The sequence below is a fragment of the Equus przewalskii genome, chromosome 1 (genome assembly GCF_037783145.1).
Source record: "Equus przewalskii isolate Varuska chromosome 1, EquPr2, whole genome shotgun sequence".
Taxonomy (NCBI): domain Eukaryota; kingdom Metazoa; phylum Chordata; class Mammalia; order Perissodactyla; family Equidae; genus Equus; species Equus przewalskii.
The window spans coordinates 66,426,024-66,451,306 of NC_091831.1; the positions used below are offsets into that span (position 1 = coordinate 66,426,024).

Below are 25,283 nucleotides of genomic sequence, written 5' to 3' on the forward strand. Positions count from 1 at the left end.
CAGGCTGACCTGGGCTTGGCTCTGCTCCGTCACTTCCATGCCATATGTGACCCAAGCCACATCTCCCAGCCTCTCAGGAAATGATGGGTACAAAGTACTTAACACAAGCCGGCATCTCAGAAGGGCTTTGTACATAATTCTTCTGATTATTAAGTCCTGAATTGCAGTACAGGCTCTGCATCCTACTTGTTGTGTGACTTTATGCAAATCATTTCACTGTTCTAAGCTTGGGGTCCAGTGGATCTAGAATCCAGGTTTCCTGGCTAGAGCAGCAGCAATTTCGTTTCCATGGCAACCCAGCTGCTTCTCAAGGGACCATCTGGATCATGCCACCCTGGCAAGGTGCTGCCCAGGCAACCAGGTGTTTGTGTTTTGCAGTGGAAGCTCTGCAAGGTGGTAATTCCCCTCACTGGGGACAGGGTGGCAGCCAGGCAGGTGGCTGAAAGGAAGCATCATCACCTTGGCCATGCTCTTCTGGGCTCAGAGAGAAACAGACCCCAGAGCTTGGCAATTCTGGCCAATGACTTTCCTTGAAGAGGTCTTAACAGATGCTTCATTATATTCCTAGGCACATTTCCTGGCTTGTTTAGGCTGGCCTCCTGTAGGGAATTCCGAAGGACCCAGTCCCACCTGGTTGAGATGAAGAGTCACTATTGTTTTGGGCAGGAAACAGGAATTACCGGGGCTGGGGGTTGGGGGGGTGGAATTAGGAATCTGCCTTGCAAACAGGCACATAATTATAATGACAGCAGAAACTCAGTGCAAAGGATAAGCTAAATTCAGCCCTTCCACAAATGTGCATGGGTACCTATTATATGCAGACCTTGTGACTGGCACTTGAGTAACCCTAGAGATCGTCTGTACCCTCAAGGAGCTCACAGACCAGGACACGCTTAGGAAAAACACAGTGTCAACAGACCCACATCAGCAACAGAGGAAGCTGACAGGAGAGAATGTGGAACCTCCTGGAGCCAGCCACTTCCAGCAGGAAGCTCACAAACCAAACAGGGCTGGAAAAATGAGGGAGAGTCAGAGATAGCCACGCTCTGCCGTCACTTCAGGGAGGTGAGTCCCTTGACTCTTACAACAGCCCAGGAAGGAGAGCTGCTGTCCCCTTTTCCAGATGGGGATACTGAGGCTCAGAAAAGTGAAGTCCACGGCCAGGGTCACAGAGCTGGGGAGTGGCTGGGCCGAGATCAGAACTGGGTCATCTGCCTCCACAATGCACCTGTCAGGGCATGCTGCTCTCCTGGTGGGCTGCCAGGGAAGCACGCGCTGCCTGGAAGCCTGAGGCCTCTCTGAGCTGAGTCCGATAGTCCTCTGCCTCTCTGTCCTCTCTCTCTTTCCCTCTCTCCCTCTCCCTCTTTCTCTCCTCCATCCCCTCTTCCTCTCTCCGCCTCCCTCCTTTCTTCTCCCTCTCCCTCTCTCCTTTCCGTTTTCTCCTCCTCTCCTTGCTCTCCTTCACTCTCCCTTTCCTCTCTCCTTCATTTCCTTTGTCTCCCCCTTTCCCCTTGGGACAGCAGCTCCATGCATCACTGATTCCACTGGCTGCAGCTCAGCTCTTCCCAGGAGTCACTTGCAGCCTCTTCCTCTACGCCCTAGGCTCACTGCCCGCAGTGCACCAGTCCTGGTCCTGCCCAGCTCCGGCCCTGGGCTACACCCCCAGAAATGCTTGCTGCTGTTCAGCACTGCCCCCTCCTGAGCACCCTCAGCCGAGGAAGTGACATAATTGCATGTATTCCCATTTCCTCCCGGCTCCGTGTGGTCTTGAGCCCTCTCTCAGATGTGTGCCCCAGATGTTTAGAATCACTTCCTCCCAATTAAGTGTCTGCCGGGAGGCCAAGAGGCAAGGGGCCCGCATGTGTGAAAGGCCTACATCTGTGCAAAAGGGACTTGGAAGAGAGAAAATGGGAATTCGCCCTCCCCATGCAGACGGCGGGAAATTGGTGTGCTGTTGAGCTCCGTGGGGAAGCTGAGCCCTGGGAAGCAGGCAGAGGCCCCATTCACTTGGCTGTGAGCCCTGTGGAAGCAGCTCCTCCTTGGTGGTCTCCAGGGAGAGGCTGGCGCACCCACCCCCTGGGGACGGGGCTTTTTGCATCTGGTTCTTCTCCTCCCACCCCAAATGGAGAGAGAACTGTGGGAGGAGAAAAACAAAAGAGGAGAAGAAAGGTGCAGCCCCTCTGAAGGGAGAATATAGGGAGTGAGAGGTGGCCCCAGGGGCCAGGTCCTCAGAGGCGCTGGTGCCCTGGGCCAGCCAAGACTAAGCTTCAGGGTCTGGGTCCCAGGCCCCCTCCTTGTGCGGAAGGGGCTGCCTCAGCTTGGTGTCACCGCCTGTCCGTGCAGCCAGGCGGTGATACAACGAGCAATGGCATGCAGGTGGAAGATTAGAGGGGGACTGGGGATTGGAGAGCCCAGCACCCCCATCGAGCAGCCACCGTACAGGGCCCACCTGAGGCCGTGAGACACACACCCACAACTGTCAGAGATTCCAATGCTGCGAGAAATCTGAGGGGTTTTTTTTTTTTTTTGAGGAAGATTAGCCTTGAGCTAACATCCGCTGCCAATCCTCCTCTTTCTGCTGAGGAAGACTGGCCCTGAGTTAACATCTCTGCCCATCTTCCTCTACTTTATATGTGGGATGCCTGCTACAGCATGGCTTGCCAAGCAGTGCCATTTCCGCACCCAGGATCCGAACTGGCAAACCCCAGGCCGCCGAAGCAGAGCACGCAAACTTAACCACTATTCCACCAGGCCGGCCCCATCTCTGTGGTTTTCAATCATCAACCACCTTTTATTTAAGTCCCAGTGCTGGCCAGTCCAGCTGTGACTGAGGGCCAGCTCGCAGGTGGCCAGAAGAGACATGGGACTTAAATCATTGAGGACCAAGACAGGGACAGATGGGCCTGTGACTGATGGGAGGAGGAAGGGTTCATCTGTGGAGTATAAGGGACTGTATCATCTTCACTGAATACAGAATGACACCTTGTGCTGTGTTAGGAGGGGAGGGTTGGTACTGAAGAGTCCAGGGTGGCCGGGTTGAGGGGGACAGAGGACCCTTAGAGGTGTGGGAATCATCTGCATGACATGGCAAATGTCCAGCTGTGGAGGCTTGCCTCCTACTCCCCTGTTTTCAAGCTGTGTGACTTTAGGTAACTGACATAAGCCTCTCTGAGCCTTAGCTGTGGCATCGGGAAATGGGGCTAACCATACCTCCTCCATGGGGTTGTTGTGATGAGGTGTTGAGGATTAGCTGGGATGATGTGGGGATCTGTGCCCTGCATGCAAACTCAGTATCCATTTGCCACATCCCAGCAACTGAGGCAAAACAGGTGGGCGGATACTACCCTACCCAGTGAAATCAGGTGTGAGAGGAAGAAAGCTGGGTCAGGGAGGAGGACACTGTGTGTGGAGAGGAAAGGGGAGGCAGGAAGACAGTGCCCTTGTGGAGTACACAGGTATATAGTAAGTACCAAGTGTAAATAGTAAGTAGTATTGTTTTATTGCTACTGTTAGGCTCTGATGTGAATGCAGAGTGCGGAAGCCTTTCGGGATCCCCTGGCCCAACCCCCTATTTTTATCTGAGGATAGCTGGCCCAGAGGGAGGGAGCAATCTTTCCAGCATCCCTCAGCATACCAGGAGTGGGACTGGCATGATACAATACTCACCACTGATACTCTTCCCATTACTACTACTAGTACTGTTACTCCGACAACAGCTATCCTTACTGATATTGCTATTACTCCTACTATCCTGTTGCTTCTAATATTACCGTTATTCTACTCCTGATCAATTTAGGAGTTAATTTTTACTGAGTCCTTACCATGTTCTAAACACTGGGCAAAATACTGCATGTCTATTCTCTCCTTTCATCTTTACAAAAATATTTAGAAGAAACTGAGACTCAGAGAAGTTAATTACTTGCTCAAGCCCACACAGCTAATAAGTAGCAGGGCTAGAATTAGACCCAAGCAGTCCTTCTCCAGATCTGTACACTTGGGTACCAAGTAGCACTGCCTCCCAGAAGGAGGAAGGAGGCTTGACGACCCCCAAGTCCTGGAGGAATGGAGGCCTGGCTGCATCCAGGAGCTGGGCCGCCTTGTGGGTTAGCCCAGTGGGCAGCTGCCTTTGTGGAGGAATCTAATCATCTCTCTCCTGCCTCGTTTCATGAGACCTGAAATTCCACTACTCACATGATTTTCTTTGGATTAAAGTACTTGTCCTTCTGTAAGTTAGCCTAGTTCATTTGCTCTGTCATTTGATGACAGCATGGTGAGGGGCAATGAGGCAAGGTCCCAGGCTCAGGCAGTCCTGGCTTCCAGTTCTGGTTATTTGCAGGCTGAGTGACCCTGGGCCTGTCCCTTTGCCTCCCAACAGTGGGACCTCATATCTGAAGCCTCCAGCTCAGGGCCTCACAGCACGGACCTCCTGTCTCCCATCCTTGAGGCCAGTATGTCTGGAGGTTGTCTCTGCCCTGCAGCATCCCTCTGGCTCCCATGCAGCTCTGAGGGACTCTGGGCATAGCCCCGGTGCAAAGCTCCTTACAGATGAGACCCCCCGAGGCCCAGGCTAGTGATGGCAGGAAACCAACAGACTGTGTCTGGAAAAAAACAGAATTTAGAGGTTATTCATCCATTCATTAAGCAAACATTTATTGAGCACCACAGTGTCTCAAGCCTATGCTGGATGCCTGGACATAGCAGGAGTGAGGCACATGTGGTCCTTACTCTCCAGGAGCTTGAGGCTTGATGGAGAGGACAGATTTGCAATAAATACCCTCCGACAATGGTGTAATCATTATGATAGGTTCTACAAAGGGCAGATGAGAGGGACCATGAGCCTGGGAGCCTAGAGAAGGCTTTCTTAAGGAAATGACCCTTGCAAGAAGGCTCCAAGGAGAGAATCTGCTCAGAGAGGGGGCTGAAGGGAGGCATTCCAGGCAGAGGGAACAGCATGTGCAAAGGCCCCAGATGCAGAAGGAATGTGGTTCAAATTTCTTCTCTAATTCTTTTGACTTCTGTCCCCGTGCAAGATGCTTCTCTCTGAGCCTCAGTTTCTTCATGTGTAGAGTGGGAACAGTATCATCTGCCTCCCAGGGTTCAAGTGACCAAAAGGTTAAGGGCTATGAAGGTGCTGGTGCCCAGCACTGCTTCCCTGAATGCCTAAGGAATCTAGAAGCTACCTCTTGGCTCCTGGCTTCCAACTATCCCCGACCCTGAGGCCTCTGTCAGTACTTGTTCCTTAGCGCAATTAGGTAATTAGGCCAAATTCAATTACACAGCTCACTCCCAGGTCTGCCTGGGGCCCGAGGGGCACATGGGCTCCCTTTGCTCACGGGGAGCCGCAGGAGCACTGGCTTGCTTCCCAGGGCTGTGCCTTCCTACCATGCATCCCAGAATATTGCCTACATCCCAGATGGGGAAACTGAGGTGGGGAAGAAGCAGCACTACTTGGCCCCAAATCATAGCGGCCTCAGGGCTGAGATCCCCAAGGCTGATTGCTCAGTACAGTTGAGCAAACCAGGGTTTATAAATGCCTTTAAAGGACTTGCTGGAAACATCCAGACAGGAGGAAACCAGGTCGAGGGGAGCAGAAGGGCTCTCCCGGAGACCACATGTGAGACTTCCAGGGCCTTGAATGTTAATCTAAGGAGCTCCAACTTGGACTTGATGCTGACAGCACTGGGGAGCTGGGGAAGGTTTTATTTTTTATTTTTTTTAAATATTATGCTATTTTATTAATATTTATTTTTCCTTTTTTTTGTTTTGTTTGGGCAAGGGAGATCAATGTTTTTGTTTTTGTTTTTGTTTAGGGCAGTTAGCCCTAAGCTAACATCTGCTGCCAATTCTCCTCTTTTTGCTGAGGAAGACTGGCCCTGAGCTAACATCTGTGCCCATCTTCCTCTACTTTATATGTGGGATGCCTACCACAGCATCGCTTGCCAAGCGGTGCCACGTCTGCATCCAGGATCCATACCGGCAAACCCCGGACCGCCAAAGCAGAACGTGGGCACTTAACCACTGCACCACTGGGCTGGCCCTGGGGGAAGGTTTTAGACAAGGGAGTGATGTGGTCAGATTTGCCTTTTAAAAAGCCTCAGCAGGAGAAGAGGGACTTAGGGGCCAGAGGCAGAGAAAAGAGTTTGGAGGCTCTTGTCTAGACAAGAGACTGCTGGAGTGGAATTGTGCCGTGTGTGCAGGGAAGGGTGGACGGCGACTCTCGGTGATGCCCATGGCCTGTGCCCTGTTCCTGCTGCCCAGGCTGGGCCTCAGAAGCCGTAAGCCTACTTATGGATCCCCTCTGCAGCTCTCTATCCTCAGCTTACACACAGCGATCACTACCACACCCGAGCAACCCTGACTTGTCAGAAGCTCCTTGCTTCTTTTGAGCCCAAATCAAAGGCCTCTACCCATCTTCTTGATGTGTGTGCCTCCCACTGTGGATGAGGAAAGGAGCTGAAAGGTCCAGGGTCTGGCCCCCAACCTCCCTGTGAGGACTAGGAAAAACAGTGGGACAGACCCTCCCCATCCAACTCCCACCAGCTCATGGAAGAGACAGTTGATGAACAGGAGCCCTTTAGAACAGTAAGCCCTCATATCTGTCTAGTACTTTACAGTTTGGAGAGCATGCCCTTGACATCACAGTTTGGTGAGAACTCAGCAATGGGAGAGATGGCTTAGGGCTGCGGAACAAGCCAGGAGTCCTGGGTCTAGACCTCACTTTCTCGCTAATTTGCTGACTGGAGGAAACCCTGGCCTCTCTCTGAGCCTCAGTTTCCTCACTTGAAAAATAAAACTGGGGGCTCTTTTTCTCCAATGGCAATGAGTTGGTGGTTCCAAATGGGCAGTAGTGGCTCTGGAGGAACAAGGGCTGGATGGAATGGGCCACACAGGTTTAAGGGCACACTGGGGTTGGATGGCTGCTGAGGCAGCCTGCAGTCAGTCCTGCCAGCCCCCCAGCCTTGGGACAGAGTGTGTCTATGGCTTTAAATCTTTCCCCATCTGAGCCTCATGTCCTTCTCTACAAAGTGGACAGCGTCCTCCTGGGGCCAGCATGAGTCTTTGTCTGGGGAGCATCATGAATAGAATTTGGCTGCCCCAGCCCAGACGGGGAGTTGTGCCACACAGCCAGGCAGACAGACAGGCAGACAACTCCAGCAGGAAGGGAAATTGCCTTTCCAACTGCAGGGAGTTTATGTCAGTCCAACCCGGGGGCTCTCCGGAAGCCCCCTGTCAAAGCTGTGTCCTGGGAGAAGCAAAAAACCCCAGGACTGCTGAGGCACGGACATTTGAGCTGCCTTGGCCCTCCCTTCCCTTCAAAGGCAATTCCAGAAATCAATGGGAAGAGATTCATTAGAGGCCTGGGTGTTGAGCTCCCCACCACCTCCGGCAGTCCCTTTGTTGGCCAGCCTGAGCTTCCTGTCTGAACAGGCTGCCTCTGCCAAGAAACAGTCCACATTCTTCCAGAGGGCAGGTGGGCAGGTTGGGGACCTCGTGTCTGGGCCAGCGGGCAGAGGGACAGGGCACTACTCGCCTAGACTCACTCACTCCTTCAGGCAGCTGGTCCTTGTTTCATTCATACAGCAAATATCACACATCTGCCTAGCATATTTTAGATACTCTCGATATAACACATAAAACAGACAAAAGCTACTATTGACACAGAGCTTGCCTTCTAGTAAGGGAGGCAGCACTAAGGAGAAGTAATTGAAATACACCAGTCATAAATGTGAAGGAGAAAGCACCGTCAGGAGAGTGGTAGGAAGTGCCGGGAGGGGCTGCCAAGTGATTGGGCCATGTGGCTGAGGAAGGCTTCCCCAAGAAGGCGTCACCAGGATGAAAGCCTGCAGGAGGTGAGAAGCAGGCCTAGCCACCTGGAGAAGAACCAGCCTGGCAAACCCTGAGGGGGCATCTGGGGTGTCTGCAGCCAGAAGGGCAGTGAGGCTGGAGCAGAGTAAACCAGACGGAGACTGCAAGGAGGTGAGGTCAGGGAGGTCAGGCAGGGCCCTGTGGGTTTGTGCACTGACTGAGCTGGAGCCACTGAGGACGGGATTGAAGCAGAGGAGCAAGTTGCTGCAGCTTGGGTTTTCATGGCATCGCCGTGTGTGTCAGTTTGCCAGGAATGCCATAACAAAGGCCTGGAGACAGGTGGCTCAATCACAGGAACACACTGTCTTAGTGGTACAGGCCAGAAGTCTGAGATCAGTGGGTCACGTCACAGGCCCGTGCTGCCTCTGAAGGCACCAGGGGAGGACGTGTCCCAGGCCTCTCTCCCAGCTTCTGGTAGTTCCCTGGCCTGTGGCAGTATAACTCCAGTCTTCATACGGCGTTCTCCCTCATGAGTGTCTGTCTCTGTGTCCCCTTTTTATAAAGACACCAGTCATGTGGGATTAGGGCCACCCTAATCATCTGCAAAGGCCTATTTTCAAATAAGGTCACATTCGTAGGTACTAGGGGTTAGGACTTTCACATCTTTTTGAGGGGTACACAGTTCAACCCACAAGACCGCAGCCTCTCAGCCTGTCGAGAATAATCACTGTTATCTCTTTTGGTCTTCCTTGGTGTAGGTGGCCTCACTCCCATTTTGCGAAGGAGGTGGTGGCTCAGGAAGTCTAAGTGACTTGTCCAGGGCTACCAGCTAGTCAGTAATTGTTTCCTGAGCCTCGGTCTCTAAATCCAGGCGTGTCCCCTCCCTCTACAGCTCCTCAGCTAGTGGGGACGTGGCCAGTGCCTGCCTTCTGGCTTCTCTGCCCATGAGACATCCTGGTGGCTGAGAGGCTGTGGCCATCCCAGTGGCATGGGCAGACAGCCTGGGGGGGCAGCTGCCTTTCCAGCTGAGCAGGTGGAGGGGCAGGCAGCTCTTGAAGACGGAAGCCACCTGAGTGACCATTTTTTGCCTGGTTCTTGGGTTCCGTTCCCCATCCTCTCTCCTCCTCCAGCCTGCAGGAGGCTTTCCTAGATCCTCAATGACCTTGCGGTTGTAGGGCTTCTCGGAGGTGCTGGGTTGGGGGGTGGGGCAGGGGTTGGTTTTGTGTTCCTAATGAAGTGATTATAAGATTTGGGCAGAAGCCAAATGCAGACTTGTGGGAAAGTGGTCTAAGACTGGGATGAGGGCCCTTCTTGGGGATAAATCCATGAAGGGAGGTGGAGTGCAATGACAAGAGGAGGAGCCAGGGGGTCTCATTCTCCACCACGTCCCCAGTCGCCCCTCAGGTAGAGCCCTGGCTAACCCAAAATGATAGGCGGATGCTTACAATTGCACAGATGCTAAACATGAAAAAGAAACACAAAGAAAGGAAGTATTTCAGTATATGTAATGTTGTGTGCTGGAAAGAATATAAAACAAGAATCGGGGGACACAGCTCTAACTTGCTGTGTGACCCTGACGGTCACTCTCCTCTAGGCCCTGGAGTCCCATCTTGGGAATATAGTATGACAGTTACAGGTACAGACTTTGGAGCCAGATTGCTGAGTAGTTTAAATCCTTTAGCAAGTTGTCTAAACCTCTCTGCTTCAGGGTTATTCTCTGTAGAGTGGGAATAATAATCACACTTTATCAGAGAGGGCTGTCGGTGAGGAGGGCCTGTTGACACTTTTGGAAAGGGCCTTGAACCATGCCTGGCAACCAGGAAGCACCTTGTCACCCTGAGCTCTGCATTAGTATGGACAGAGGAGAGGCCTGGATCCAGCTTGGGGCTCCTAGCTCTGTGTCAGAAGTGAGAGTGTGCCCTCTTGCTGTCCCCTTGTGTGTCAGGGACACCTGCATTGACTGGGAGCTTAACCTCAAGGGTTCCTTCCTTCTTTAAGACTGTACGTGTAGAATTGAGGTTGACCAGAGCCAAGGAGCAAAGGGAAAGGGGGCAGAGGGAACAGTGTTATCAAAAGGAAGTTTGTGCCTTGACTCCTCAGAGGTGGGCAGAAACTCCAGAAGAAGGTCCCTGGAGGCAGAGCCCATGCTCAGGACTCAGGCCCAGTATAGCTGCTTGAGCCTTCCCGAGGCAGCTGAGCTGGCAGTGAGACAGCTACTTCCAGGAGGTGTGTGTTTCTTTATTGAACGCACTCTATGTCCTGCACTCCCTTCCATATGTTCTGAGAAGGACCAGTCCTGTGAAGGTGGAGGTACAGGCAGCCCCCAGGGCCTGAAGACACACCTGTCACATTCACATGGACACCCCCCAGGGCCCGCCCTCTAGTCTTCACTCCCTCTCTGAGCACTTGAGCCTGCATGGGTGACATCTCTGAATCACAGAGATCCTTGCTGAGACCTGCTGAATCAGCAAGCCCTGCTGGAGGAAGACCTAGCTCTGTGACTCAGAAGTGAGTGCCCAGAAGAGTAACCTCTTGAGTTCATGGTTATGCCTCTCTTCAGTCTCAGTGGAGGGAGCATGGCTTTTATAAGCCCTCAGGCCTCCCACCACAGGAAGCCTAGCACAGGAGACAACCCAGCCCTCAGCCTGGAAGCCTGGGGGTGGAGCCACTTTCCACCCTTGAGGGACCTTCATCCTAGGTGGCTTTCCCCCTTTTCCCCTTACTGGCCTGGGCTGGCACAGGATACAGGAGGCCCAGCCCTCTGTAGTTGAGCTGGGGAGTCCTGGAAGAGGCTTCTCCTGCACCCCAGACTTGATTGAAGCTGTCTCCTCCCCCCCCAGGGCCCAGCTGGTCCTGCAGAGGTGGGTTCTGCATGACAGGCTACCAGAGCACCCTCCCTCCCGTGCGCCCTCTGGAGCGAGCTGCTGCTCCTTCCCCGCTGCTGTGATTTATGGGCGGCTCCTCCTCACCAGGGCCCACGGCAGGAGTTGGAACACCCACAAAAAAGGCCACCCGCTGTTGATCCCCACATCAGGCTTCCCGAGCACTCGCAGGCATTCATCAAGGAGCCAGGGTGCCGGGCCGCAGCTCTCCCTTTCTTCTGCCTCCCAAGTCATTCTTCTGGGCTGCGCCCCCCTCACCAAGATCACTCGGAGAGCTTACAGAGTGTCTGTACGCAGAGGTGGAGAGCAGCTTTGTCTAGGCCCCTTTCCTGTAGATCCTTATCCAGGCAGGCGCCCAGGGAGTGGAGCGGACTTCTTTGGGCCCTAGGCTTTTGAACTAATCTTTGGAAGTTGGAGAAGTGAAGCTGGAATGTGGAGTAAGCGGGAAGAAGCCCTTCTGAAGCAAGAACTGGTTGGAGTAGCTGTACTGCTGTGGACTCTGGGTGTGTCATATTAATAGGAGCTTGCTACCCAAGCAGGCCTTAGTGGCTTGAATAGGGCTGAGCAGGCCTTGAAATTAGCATGTGAAAACCCGAGCTTTGGTCGAGGGGAGTGGAGGAAGGGGGCTTCTGTGCTGGCTGGTGAATGGATGCTTGAAAACAATTTGTTTTCCTAATTAGGTAAATCTGCTAGTGGAGAGTATTTTACTTTTGGGGGGAAAGGGAGGCTTACTTGGGGAAGTTTGAAAACTGTTGGCCCCAGGCCAGAGACACTTAAACGAGCATATTAATGCTCCTCTCCCACCCAAGCCTGGGGCTTCTCCAGGAGTGAGTCCCTGGGAGAACTGGGGGCTTGGGGCCAGAGAGGAGGACTGGTGGGGCTGTCTTAACAGTTTCAAAGGCAGTGCTACCAGGTCTGTGTCCATCTGGTGTAAAACTCTGCTCAATTCCAGTCGAGATTCTGGCTCAACCTACAGGAGCGGCTTTTCTGAACTCAGTGCCTGAGGCTGGCCACATAGTACTAACATGTACAGGTTATTTCAGAAATCAACCTGTAAGTTCTAAACATTTGGGTCTTTGGTGGCTCAGAAGGCTCTAAGGATCAGACTGATACTGTGAACGATCATTGCACAGAACTTCTGGGAGGGGAGAATCCAGGAGATGAGCATTCTGGTTATTTGAGGTCTTGGCTGTTTGAATTCTGTATAATCGAGGTGCGAGCCCTGACATTGTGTTACAACCAGATTAATGTTAGAAACTGGGTCTTAGAGCCATACATCTTAGTGTTTTCTTCTGAAAAGTGGGCCAAATTGTCACGCCCATCTGTTTCTGGGTGTCGCTGGCTGAACACTGGGCTTTAGGGTAAGTTGTCTAGGGGATCTGCAATGGGGACGGGGCCAACCAAAGAGCAGAAGATGAGAGAGTCTTCACTGGACCCCACGGCTCTTCCCTCTTGGGACCCCAAACCTCTGTGGGGCTGCTTGGGAGGGCAGGGCCCCACTGAATATCTCTGTGAATCAGTGACTGTCCCCAAAGAAGCCATTGTAACCCAACATGACGGAAGTCTCCTTAGAGGAGGTGAGGCTTAGCACAGCCTGCAGTTTTGTGCAGAGCAGAGAAGTCCTTCTTCCCTTGGCTGCCCCAGGGTTGGCCTCGCAAGAAGGGGATGCCAGTTAATCTCTCTTGCAGGAAGCTAGTTCTTGCCCAAAAGGCAGCAAGTTATGAAGTATGAATTAATCCATTTAACCAGCTTCTCAGAGGGAAAGCCCATGACAACCGCATTTCCAAATGCCATCCCTGAAAGTGATATTTCAAGTGGCAGTGGGTGGGATTATAGCCTGCTAACGATTTATGTCAAACAAGGAGCAAGAACACAATTTTTAGATAAGTAATTTGTCTCAGCCACTTCTAGGGCCGGCAGTAGGACAGACAGGAAGGTTTAGGGGCCAGCCAGAGGCTCAGGGATGGTAATCCAGGAATGAAATCAGGAGAAGCAACGTCAAAGGCTCCTGAACCTGGTCAGTTCCCTGAGATGGCAAGGAGAGCAGTGCATGGCAGTCCAATATAGAGATTTTAATGACAGTTCTGGCTCCCTTTCTTTAGGGTGAATGATGCGGCCCCACTTACCTTACTAATTGTTTGGGGCCCTTAGGTCACCATTCAAGAAACTCACTGGCAGGTGGGCGGGGCTGGGGGAGAGGGCTATATAGTTTCTCCCCAGAAGGTGAAGGTGCTCACGAAAGGGGTGGGGGGGCGCGGAGCCCTTTGGAGTAGGGCAGCTGGTGGGCTTCCAGGGTTGTCTTGGGGGCGGAGGGGTGGAGAGGGGGCAAGCTCAGTTCAGCACCAGGAGCCCTTGCGACAGACAGGCTGGAAGGAAAAGGCCGTGGCCACCACAGGATGCACTGTCAGGAAGGCAGCAGCTCCCGGGGCGGGGCAGGGCCGCGCGAAGCAGCCGCCCCCGGCTTCCCTACCGGCTGCTGGCTCCAGGGCACAGGAACTCCCTGAAGTCGGGGAGCTCAAGCGTACGTGCGCCCGCTCATCTTGCTCTGGGCTCCAGGCTCGGGGAATCCCAGGGGTGGCAGGGGCCCCTGTGCCAGGGAAGATGCCAGGCCGCCTGCCTTCTCCACCCTCTAACCTGTTCCGAAAATCCTGTAAACCTAAGTCGCAATCCGGCCCCAGTCCCGCCCCGCTCCCTCCCCTCCCCCCACCCCCCGGCCGAGGCCGCCTACAGGCCAGCTCTCTCCTCCGCCCCCACCCTGCCGTGGACCCTCATTAGCATGGCCACTTTGGAGGATTCTCTGGGGGGTGGGAGACACCCGAAGTCATCCACCGTCAGCTCCTTCCCGGCGGCCCCCTCGGGCGACAGCGCTCCGGGAGCAACACTCGCACAAGTGTTGCTTCCAATTAATTGCCTAGGCGGGGGAGGGAAGGGGGCCTGGTCGCCGCCCCCGCTCGGAGGCTGGAGCGCCGCTGGTCCGGTCGTGCGTTGGCTCGGCAGCGGCGTGCATCAGCACCACCCCTGCGTGCAAGTTTGAAATGTGAGCTGCCTCCGATTCATAGTCGCTCTCGCTCCCTCGCAGCAAAGTGGCTGGGCCGACCCTCTCTGTGCGCGAGTGAGTGCGGGCGGCGGGCTGTGGGGCGGGGGTGCGGACGCCTAGGCTCGTGGGGTGGGGAGGACGCGCGCGAGCCGGGGTTCCCTGGAGACGCCGAGGCAGGTCTGCTAGCCTTTCATCTTTCTCTCGCGCTCCTCCTCTTCCTTCCCCTCCCCCTGCCGCGGCGCGCCCGGCCTCCCCCGAGCCCCCAGCCCCACGCGGCAGCACGCCGGGTGGGTGGTCGTCCTGGCCAGGTCCCGGCGCGCGGCACAGGGCGCGGGCCGTGGGAAGTTTCCTTGGCACGCCCCGTGAGCCCCCGCCGCCCGCGCGCCCCCGGCCCATCCCCATCCCCGGAGGGCTGTCGCTTGCGCCCGGCGCGCGGCTGGCTGCCTCCTCGGCGGTGGCGGCGGCGGCTCCATTAGCGGCGCCTCCGCTTGTGATTGGCTTCGCCCGGGAAGCTGGAGACGGGCGATGAATAATTGATGTGTGCGGTGCGGTAGCCGGACGGCGGCGGCGGTGGCGGGCAGCAGCGAGCGGGAGCGCGGGAGCCGGAGCGCCCTCGGAGCGGGCAGCGCGGAGCGAGCGGGCGCCGGAGCTGCCCGGGCCCCCGCGCCGCCGCCGCCGCCGCCGCCCCCCGGGCGCGGAGCGGGGATGCAGGCGGCGCTCGCTGCCTGCGCGCAGCCTTTGTTCGGCGCCGGCTGAACCCTGCCCGGAGTCGCTCTCCGCAGCTGCCCCCGGCCGGGCCCCAGTCCCCCGCGGGCGCCAGGGCGGGACCGCTGCCGGTGCAACTTCTGGGTAAGTGCGGGGCTGGAGGGGTCGGCCCCGGGGCGTCCGCGGGCCGGGCCCGGGCTCCCTACGGGCGCGGGGGTGAGTGTGCGTGCTTGTGTGTGACTGAGAGGGCCGGTGCATTGTGGGTAGCGCCGTGTGCTGCATGGTGTCAGCCCGAGGCTTGGCCGCGAGAGTGGCACCGGCGTGCACCGGGCCCTTTTTGTGCGTCCACAGATGGGGACCTCATTTCTCCTCGGGACCGGGGGCCTGGTTGCTCCCCCACACTCCCTCCCCGAAGGTGAAATGTTGGCTCACCAGCAGACATTTACAAGGTTCCGTCCTCAATTGGCTGCTGTTGCAGAAATAAGAATCGGCCAGGAAGCCGTCCGCAGAGGCCGACGGTCCTTAACTTCAAGCTGCTCCTTTGTCAGGATACAGCCCTAATGCTGGAAGCACCCAGAGACCCCGACGGGCGCTGGTGATGCCACCATTGCGGCAGGGTGCCCTTCAGAGATGTGGTGGGTGTAGAACAGACTTTTGACAAATGTTTGCTGGGAGGCTGGCTGAAGGAGGAGAAGAGATGGGTTTGCACTGGAGGGCAGGAAGGGGCCTTTCTGGGGGTACCTGACGCCAGGCTGTGAGGACCTTCAGACCTCAGAGAGTGGGTCTCTCAGAGCAGTGTCAGGGCTAAAGGGAGGTTCTGGTGGTCCCAGCCACGTGGTTTTGGTGTTTGGGTCTTACACGCCTTGGTGCCCAATGCACTAGATAGGTCCCCATTCCTAGGGCCAACTGGAAGGCAGCTTGGGAGAGGTTGGGACAGGTCGGAGCTGTGACTTTACCTGCCCTCATCTTTTGCACCACTGGAGGGAGGCTGCATCTCCTTAGATGGGCTTCAGGAGACCTTCATTCTCAGGGTGGGGGCCTGGGTCCCCTGCTCTTGACATCTGGCTGAACTGCCAGATGGGCGCTGGGCATGGCTGGTGGCTTCTCCAGCAGAAGGTTTTGTGAGGCATCTGGCAAGGACTTGGTGCCAGAGTGCTTCTTAATGGCCTATCCTTGAGAGTGGGCTGCAGAGTGCGCCATAAATCTGGCTGGGGAATGAGTTGGAGTGGGCAAACTGGTGCCGCCCTGAAATCAGGGTGACCCTAGATGGTGGATAGGGACTCAGGCCCCTGCAGTTCAGAGGCTCCGGGCAGGAAGCTCATCTTCCATCCACTACAGAGCAAAAGGGCCTGTCCCACGGTGGGGGGTGGGGGAAACGGTGAGTCTTAGAGTCCATGTGGCTGCTAATAAGCCTGTTCCCCTTTTCTGTGTATTAGCCAGGCAGTGACTACCCCCCAACTAGCTATATTCAAGTCCCCTGAGCTATTTTTACTGTGAACTTCCTTAGTGAGAAACCACCAAACAGCAATGCTTTGGTGAGAATCTGGGACTTTACCGGAAGCAGCAGCCTGCACAGAGTTTGAGACTTGCTTCATAATGCTGTCTCCGCTCCCCTGCACAGCCTCCCCTGCACAGAGCCCCTTCACCTCTCTCTTTCACCTCTTGGTTCTCACCAGAGCCTGTGCACTTAGGGACGTGGAAGCCCTGGTTTCAGATGGGAAAACTGATGTGCCCGAGACCACCTAGTAGGAGATAGAGGAAGTCAGTCATAGCTGAGCCTGGAGCAAGGCCTTTACTGAGCTCCTTGAAGGCAGGGGCCTTGTGTTCCTCATCACTGTGTACCCCAGTGCCAACCAGAGTGCCTGGCAGGTGGTAGGTGCTCCATGACTGTTGAGTGACTGCATGAGTAGAAAGCTGGTCGGGTGCAGCTTTCCTTGTTGGCGTAGGGAGGTGATGGAGGGATTAAAAGATCACTTCCGGATTTATGTCAGTGTTAGCTGAGCACTGAGCAGCCAGGCCGTGCTCAGTCTCTGGGAACTCTAAGATGAGCCCCTACTCTGGTCTCAGCCAGTCAGACTGAGATTGGCGCTCCCACAGATGTTCAACCAAAGTCCTGCCTGGGAGCCTCCTGATAGCTCTTTCTGGATTACGCCTCAGGGAGTAAGGATGGCAGAGCTGTGTCTAGAACTGTGCCATGCAATATGGTGGCCATTAGCCACATGTGGCAATTTATAAATTAAAAAGTTCAGTTTCTCATTTGCACCATCCACATTTCAAATGCTCAACAGTCTCGTGTGGCCAGCGGCTACCAGATTAGGCAGCCCAGATCGTGGAACATTTCCACCGTGGCAGAAAGCTCCATTGGACAGCTCTGGCTAGAAGGATGGAGATTTAGGACAGAAGTGAGGTGAGGATATTAGTCCAGAGCCCACAGGTGTAACAGTGTGGGATGAGTCCATTTGATAGAAGAATCTTCATTTTCCTAGCACTTTATTTTCTGGCAGCCTCCCAGTGAGGAAATATGGACAAGCTAGGTGTTCTCATTGAGCATAGGGGAAAACCAAGGTTCAGTTTTGCCCAAGGTCACCCAGCGAGTGGCGTGAGCCCCCAGGCCTCCGACTCCTCTTCCAGTGCTCTGCCCTCCAGCAGAAGTCAGCCAGAGGCCAAGGGTGGGCAGCGGTCCTAGGAGCAGCCTCAGACCTCCCTGAGGACCATCTTGGTATGCGGTAGGCATCAGTCTTTGTGAAGTCATCCATCAATCGGGTGGGGGAGCCAGCTTAGCCTTGGGTCCGCAGGAACAGAGAGTTCTGTCCTGGCAGAGCTGGAAGGAGAGAGAGAGAGGCTCTCCGGGTGAGGGAGGTGTTTACCTTGATCGATGTGGCTTTGGTCCCATGGGAGAGGCTGGCTCTTCTCTACAGGGAAGGACCCCATCAGTGGGCCTGTGGCCGGGTTTGTTAGTTCTACCCTAGGGAGAGGTGTGCAGGCCCCAGCCCAAGGGGGAAAAGAATTTGAGGGCACTGGCTGGCACAAAATGCCCTTTGCTCCCTCCCTCCCAGGACCTGCTCCCCGTCATGTCACAGGGCATTCACTATGCCACACTTGTCCTGGCTGCCCCCAAAAGCCTCAGCTGCAGGAGGAAACTCTCCCAGGGCCTGGCCGAGAAGCAGCAGCCTCACAAGGGAGCCTGCTCAGGAAAGAACAAGGCCCCTACTCTCCAAGCACTTTCAGCTTCTCCGGGAGCTCCCAGGCCACTAACCACAGGCAGGAAAGGACAGTCAGTCCACTGCCCGGATGGGTGAAGGGTCTTCCAGCCCCAAGGTCACACGGCAGGGCAGGCCTAGGATGGCGCTAATGCCCTCTCACAGTCCCTGCAAATCTCAGTCTGCCATTTTGAACTTGAGATTTAAATGTGCCTTGCTTCAGTTTCCTGCTCCAGCCCTGAGGTGAGGTCACTTTGTCTCTGGCCTTGTCCCTGTGTCCTGAGGTGCCCACCTTCCCCTAGCGTTAGACCTTACTGCAGCCTCCAGGTCCCTAGGGCTCTGAGCTGACTGAAAGGAGAGGTCTGAAGAGGGGTGGCTCTCTGCCAGGGACCCCAGCACACCTTGGAAGGTGGTCTTCAAGGCCCATCCATGGGAGCTTGAAGGATGAAAGGGGCTTTGGCGGTGTTCCCAGGTTCCCAGTTCCCCGGAGTGAGGTGGGGTGGTGCTCAAGGCCCCTGCTTACAGTGCCTTTCCCTGCCGCCATCGGGGGCCGCCCGCAGCACTCTTGTTCCCCGGAGTCTGAAGTGCTGTGTGGCCTTCAGAACTGACTGGTGGAGCCGGGCCCTGACCCCACCACCCAGAACACTGGGCTGGGCCTGCCAGGCGGTCCTCCGCCCCACTGCCCAAGCAGTCTCAGGAAGGGAGCCCCTTTCCTCCCTCTCAGTAGCCCCAGGCATGGCATGGACTCTTGCTTGAGGGCCCCACGACCATGCTGGGTTCTCCTCCTGGCCCCGCCCACCCATGGGGTGAGGCCAGGCCTTATGAGTGCCCTGGCCTGGGCCAGTAGTGGATAATTCATGCATGTTTGGTGAATGGAGAACAGGGGCTTTAGCCAGGACACCCACATTCCTGGAGGCCAACACTCCCAATCACTTTGGAGATTTGATAACTCTGGGGTAGGGCCCAGCCTCTGATTTGGCGTTAGTTTTGTTAAGCTCTCGCAGATAATTCAGATACTGTTCATGGAAACATGGCTCCCAGCGCCTAGCCCTCAAGTGATAATATCTATGATCTGGTGCCAAATTAGTCTGTGACCTTTGGCAAGTCACTTCCCCTCTGGGGGCCTCTATTCTCATCTGTGTACTGAGAACGTTGCTCTGTGTCTCATCTCTAAAAGGTAGACTCCACTTCAGGAGTTCTACTACTAGTCTTGTGCTAGAGGGAGGTGTGTGTGGTGGAGGGAGACAAAAGACAGAAAAAAGCTTGGCCCTGCCTTTGGGGCTACCACCAGTATCTGAGGATGCAGTGGGAGGTACTAAGGAGCACCAGAATGAGGAGAATTGAATGAATAGAGGCCTATGCTCCACACCCTAAGAGCTATAGAAGGAAGAGGGGGAGATGGTGACTTCGGGGCTAGAGTAGCATGAAACCCTTCCCAGGTGGAACTTGATTTGGGAAATGGGTAGGATTTGGGTCTTGGGTGAAAAGGGGGATGAATGTCGGGTGGGAGGACTAATAGACAGAAAGGCATGTTAGAAGAAGGGAGGGTGTGTCTCCAGATGAAGCAGCGGAGGTGAGCCGGGGAAGTGGAGCCATTGCTGAAACGACAGTGGGGAGCACAGATTTTATCCTGGGGGCAGTAGGGAGCCATTGAAGGCTTTGGAGCCACAGAGGCCACTGGGACTTCCAGGAGCAGGGATGCTGCTGAGTTGCAGGCAGGAATCCAGGCAGGAAAGTAGGGGAGCTGTGCGAGGTCGGAGTTCTGCTGCGAGAATGTCCCTGCCTCTGCTGACGCAATGGAAAGCCTCATCTTGATGCAGGGTTCCTGTTTGTGGTTGCCCATGGTAGGGGGCGAGGGCAGCCAGCTCTTCTTCTGAAGAGCTCCGGGAACTTGATGGAACTTGTCCAGACCTCCCCTCGGCTCCCTCTGGTCTCTCCTGGAAAAAAGAGAGCTGTGTTTGTGGAATCTGTCCTCAGTCTCTAAAGGGAGTTACAGCCAGGCCTGGGAGGTTTTAAACCAATATGGGGAGTTCCCTGGGTCTGAGACTAGAGGAGCCAGGTGACAGAGGACAGCCTCTAGGCTTGCAGAGTTTAGTCTCACACCCTCTCCGAGCCTCCTCGGTCAGAGCCTGAGGTGGCTGGAGATTTACAGGCACCCTTTCCACCTCCCAAGAGTATAATCTTGAGGTTGGCGGATTCCCAGTGTGCACAGAAGATTTAACAGGGTCTGTTTCAGCTCCTATGTGTGGGAGGGAAGGCTGTGAAAAATGGGGGGGCATGTTTCAGACAGGAGGGGAAAAAGAAGCCTTCTTTCTGTCTCCTCTCCATCCTGCTGCTTCCAGGCCCAGCTCAAATGTCACCGCCCAGGAGGCCTTCCCTGGTCCTCTGCCCCCAGTATACACGCAGACACGGACGCTGTCCCCTGGCAGTCCTTTTTACTTCTTTGTACGTCGAGGACCTACAACCTTAGATCCATCTGTTTTACATGGTCACTTGCCTACCTGGGTGTGGGCCCCACCAGGTTGTGAGTTGCAGGACGGGACCTCCATCACTTGTGTCCATGCTGGGTGCTTGATAAGTATCTCTTTAAGTGACCAGCCCAGGGCACAGGGTGGTTGCAGCAAAGGCAGTTATCCAGGAAGAAATGGAGAGGCCCAAGTTCTTGGCCCAGCTCCAGCTCTGGCTTTTCAAGGTGGCTGTGTGGTGTGCAGCAGCCCTTGTCCTTCATGGGGACCCCACCTATAGGAAGAAGCACTGGATTTACTGTCCTGTCCTAGAGAACGTCACTAGCCACATGTGGCTGTTTAAATGTATATTAGTAAAAATGAAATGAAATGAAATTTTCAGTTCCTTCATCACACAACCACATTTCAAGTTCTCAGTAGCCCCATGGGGCTAGTGGCTCTTGTATTAGACAGTGTGGTGGCTGAACAATTCCATCATCACAGAAGGTTCTGTTGGACAGTGCCGAGCCTGAGGGTCTCTAAGGGCCCTTGTAGCTCTGTCATCGTGGTTCTGTAGGGAGGCAGGGTCCCTGGGCCTGAAAGATGGAGGACTCTGCCTACCTTCCTGTTAGCAGCTCCACAGGCTGCTCCTACCCCTACACCCCATCCACAGGGCCGTGGACTTCCCCCCATCCTTTCTGTGAAACACAGGGCCCCAAAGGACCACGCTGCCCTACCCCCCTGGCCTCTTAAAATGGGGCCACCCAGTGTCCTTCCCAAGACAGTGTCAGGGAGTAATTATGAAACCCACATCTGTTGTTTGCTGAGTGGCTTTGGACAAGTCACCTAACTTCTTTAAGTCTCTGTGTCCTAATTAATGAAATGGAGCTGCCTATACCTGCCTCTGGCTGGCAGGGTTGCAGGAGGCAGTAAATGAGGTGGGCTGGAAGCACTTAGCTCAGATCTAGCACATAGTAATCACTCAGTTAAGTGGCAGCTCTCATTACTGTCAGGTTGACTTAATTCCCTCACAGCGTACTGTTAGCTCCCAAACCAGCTAGGCTTTTGGTTTCTCTTGAGTTCCTGAGCCCGAGAGACTAGGTTCTTTCTTGTCCCGGCTCCACCTTGGGGCTCAGTTTCCTTGTTTGTAGGATGCTTCTTGGACTGTGTGTTATGACCAGAGAGACCTTGCCATGCAGTGCGGAGAGCGGGGCCATCCAAGGGTTCATCCCCCATCCTGAGTGACCACTGTAACAGGAGACTTAAGAAGGCTGGGGCTGGGGGTGGGGCAGGGGATGTGCATGAGTGTGCCTGTCTTTTGTTCTGTCCTGAGGAGAAACTGCAGGCTGTCCCCTGCTGGCACCCGTCTGGGAGGTCCCAGCATGTGTCCTAGCTTTGGAGGAAGTATGCCTGGGCCAGCACACTACCCACTTTCATTTCCTTCTTGGGGAAGGAGCTACAAGTCTACACCTTGGCCTCCTGAAGCCCTTGGGTGACTTGGGTGACAAGAACTTTTCCCCTGAAGTCCATAGATAGTTTGTTGGTGTCTGTGAGCATTTTCTGGGCAGAGATCTGTGAGCCGTGCCACGTTGCAGCAGCTCTTGGGGCCCTAGCAGCCCTGAAGAAGGTGGGCTCCAGGCCTGGCTTCCAGCTGTCCAAGGGCTCCAGGGAAGACACTCGGTGAAAGGACATCCTCGGAGTCGCGGGACATCCCAGGCCCAGCATCCCGTGTCCTCCCACTCCGCTGGCCTTGACACTCACTGTGTGTTTGTGCTGGGTTCCAGGAGGCCAAGCGCACTCAGACCTGATGCTGTGGAGCAGACAACAGGTTCAGGAAACAGACCTCATGCCAGGACAGGGCAGGGGCAGCAGGGGCTGGGGGGGCTGGGCCAAGGGGCATCCCGGAGATTTGTTGAAGTGAGGGCTAAGCATTCCCAGGGAGGGTTCCCCTCAAGTAGGTATGGGGGGGTTCTAGGCAAGAAGGGCATGGCTCCTCCCTGTTAGGGGCTGGTGGCCCCCACCCCTCAGACGTCCCTCTTGCTTATCAGCATTTTTCCCCTCCTCTCCTGTCCCCTCTACACAATGGAAGCTCTAACCTCTCCAAGCCTCAGTTTTTTCATCTGTAAAGTGGGGGAATCGTACTCATCTCCTAGGGCTGTGGGAAGATTCAAGAATATATTGCAACTATAACTTTGAACACAGTGTGAGGACATAGTCCACCCTGAGTAAACATTAGCAGTCCTTGCTGCCCTGTCATGGTCTCCTTGTAGTTGTGCACAGCCCGTTCCTGTTTCTCTGGAGACACATCCCCCTGCTTCGCTGCCTCTTCATCTTCCATGGTGGCCAAAGCCTATCCGAATGTTCCCCCCTGCACCCACCCGTGTGCCATGTGGGTGCCTTTCCTCCAGCACAGGCCCTGAACTGAGGAATATATGGAATGCCCGAGAAATCCTGGAGCTGACAGCTGCATGCTCCCCCGCTGGGACCCCAGGAGGTTTTGGCAGGGGGCTCAGGGCTCCGTTAGTGTTTGCTGAGAGGAGCAGTGGCTTCTCTGCGGGGCATTGGGACAGCGTGTGTAACCCTCAGGTGTGTCTGCTTTTTGTTTGCCAACGACAGGTCCCAAAAGCTCCTGGGCAGTCCTGGGGATGCCCTGGAGGGAGCACAAACACCAATGTCCTGGGGGCTCAGGGCAGCACCGCCCAAAGCAGAAAAGCCCCCCGCACCTAACTGGACCCAGGGCAGCCTTAACCACTGGGTCTCTAGTGACTTGAGTGCTCCCTCCCCACCCCCGGGTGGCAGCCCAGCCCAGGGAGGGGATCCCCCAGAGGTCAGCATCAGGCCAGGGAAAGGGGCAAGGGCCAAGCGTTGCTTCCTTTTGTGAGCACAGTCTCCCTCTGTCCACGCCACTTTGATCCTTGAAGCAGGGATGGGTCCTCCACCCTCCTGGTGCCAGTGCCCAAAGGCACCAGTGAGCAGCAGGCACTCCCAGTGGGCAGGCTTCTGCTGGGGAAGAGGGGCCATCACTGCCTGGCCACCCTCCTGCCCTGCCCACCCCGTGGTGAGCCAGGCCCTGCAGCCTGCCCACTTGGCCCATAATGAATCCTCTCCAGCCTCAGGCCTGCCAGGGGCTGAGAATCCTCTCGGAGCTTTGCATGGCGGTGTACCTTCTTCGAGAAATGTGTTCCATGACCTGGGTAAGATCTTTGTCCTCAAGTTATAGTCTCTGCAATGGAGATTTCTTCCTAGCTTGTGACTTCCTGATTGCCCTCTCCTCTCTCCCAGGGGTGTGGGGTGCACCCATGGTGCTCTGTGGGCTTTTGTGCAGACAGAACCCAGCCTCTGGCCAGGCCTGGTCTGGGCCAGCTTCCCTGAACACCTCCCTGGTCTTATCTACAGCCTTGCTGGCACCCCCACCCAGGTGATCTGGAGCTTGAAGTTTCCCTCTGCCACCTGAGTTGCCTCTTCTGTAAAATGGGGGCACCCTCGCCCTCACAGGCCTGATGTAACTGCAGGAGCTACTGAGTGAGCAAGGGCATGGTTTTGCGCCCTCCATGCTTGTGCGCTTCCTGGTGGTGGCACCTGTGACTCTCCCTGCGCACTATACTGTGCCTACAGCGCTTGGCACAGTCCTCAGCCTCTGCAGGAATACTGTATTTCTTCAGGTTCATGGCTATAGTTCATTTGAGTGTGAATGTTCTGTATCAAAATGGGCAAAAAGTACTCACTAAGAAGTTTTGAGTGAGTGAATGAGCAAATGAAGAGCTGGCTCTGGGTAGGGCACTGTGGGGAATGTGAAAAAACACAGGGTCCCGGGCCTCTGGGAGCAGAAGTCCCCAGATGAAGCTGTCAGAGCTGGAAGGCACCGGATGTGCAGGGCCAAGCCTGGGCTTGGGAGTGAAGTAGGGCTGAGCCTATTGCCAGGGTGGGTGTTGGAGATAGAAGGATAAGAGGGAACCTTTGAAAATGTTATGTGGGCTTTGCATCTGTGCACATAGATCATGTGTCCATGCAGTTGAGCATGCTTGTGTCCGCGTGGGAGACGTTTACAAGTTGAATGATTGTTGGATGAGTGTATATGGTGGTGTTCTCGTGGGTTTGTGCAGATCTGTGAACACAGGGGGTGTTGGAAATATGTCTGTGATGTGGGAGGGGCGTGTTGGGAGCCAGGTGGTATATGTGTGTAAGAGTTAAGATGTCTTGACCCCTTTGGGGCATGCAGGCACCCGCACCATCCCTGCCCCCCCAGCCCTGCACTAACCAGTTGTGTGACCCTGGCGAAGGTTACTGAAGCTCTGTGAGGCCTCAGCCTCCGCATCCATTAATAGGGATGATAACACAGAGATCTCAAGGTTGCTGTGAGGAACCCCCGAGACCATGGGCCTGGCACAAAGGATGCCCTCCATAAATGTTAGTGTCACCATGCTAGGGTAGGAGGAATGGTCCCCCGAATGGCCTCTGGGCCCGGGACTCTAGGAAGGAGTCCCAGAACAAAGGCAGTCACTGTGCCTGGCCCTCCCCTTATCCCACTAAACCAGAGGGCAGACCTGGAGCTCTGAGAGGGGGCTCGCCCTGAGGCCTGGACATTTCTAGGGATATTCTTCCCCCCTGAGAGATGTCCAAGGACACCTGGCCCAGTCGCCCTTCTCACTGCACCACTCACTGAACCAGGGGCTTGGGGGGAGCCTGGGAATGCTCGTTGGATCTGACCCTGGAAGGCCTGTCCCACCCTAGGGAAGATGACTCTGGACCCTCCCAGACCTTCAGGAAAGGGTGTTCCGCAGCTTCCTGGGGAAATCAGCCCTGGCTCTCCACAGCTTCCGCTCTGCCTGTCTCAGGGGTGGCAAAAGAATTCTGTGAATAGTCTCAGTGCTACATGCAGAGAGAGATTTTTCAGATTGTCGGTGTATCAGAGCACTGTAGAATCTGGAGACCACCTGCATTCTACTCCTCACAAGAAGTCACTCACCTTCCAGAGCCGCTGCTTTCCCCGTCTGAAAAATAGAGTTGTTGATTCCTGTTCTTCTTAGCACTGGGATTAAAGGACCCAGGGCAGGCTGGGTCTCTGAGCTCTCCCAGCCCTATCTTTCAGGCACAGCCGCCTAGGCAAGGAACAGTGGCCTCCCTCGGTGGCCTGGCTCCTTCTCAAGCTGGCCTTGCCTCTTCCCACTGAGCCTTGGTATCCTGTCCCCAGCTCTCTGAACTCACCTGG

The 25,283-nt window shown here is 55.3% G+C and overlaps 1 protein-coding gene across 39 annotated transcripts in view; it reads left to right on the forward strand.

The window, feature by feature from the left end:
* ZMIZ1 (zinc finger MIZ-type containing 1) overlaps positions 1–25,283 on the forward strand; it is a 238,602-nt gene that overhangs the window by 154,116 nt on the left and 59,203 nt on the right. For 3 of the 39 annotated variants that reach the window (XM_070613336.1, XM_070613379.1, XM_070613346.1), the window contains exon 1: positions 13,441–13,800. The exons of 30 other annotated variants lie outside the window; for them this stretch is intronic. The gene's annotated coding sequence lies outside the window, so the exon portion shown is untranslated. Of the gene's footprint in view, positions 1–13,440; positions 13,801–14,284; positions 14,575–25,283 lie in introns of those variants that run through there. 6 more of the 39 variants (XR_011538368.1, XM_070613408.1, XM_070613349.1 and 3 more) reach the window with 4 other exon arrangements.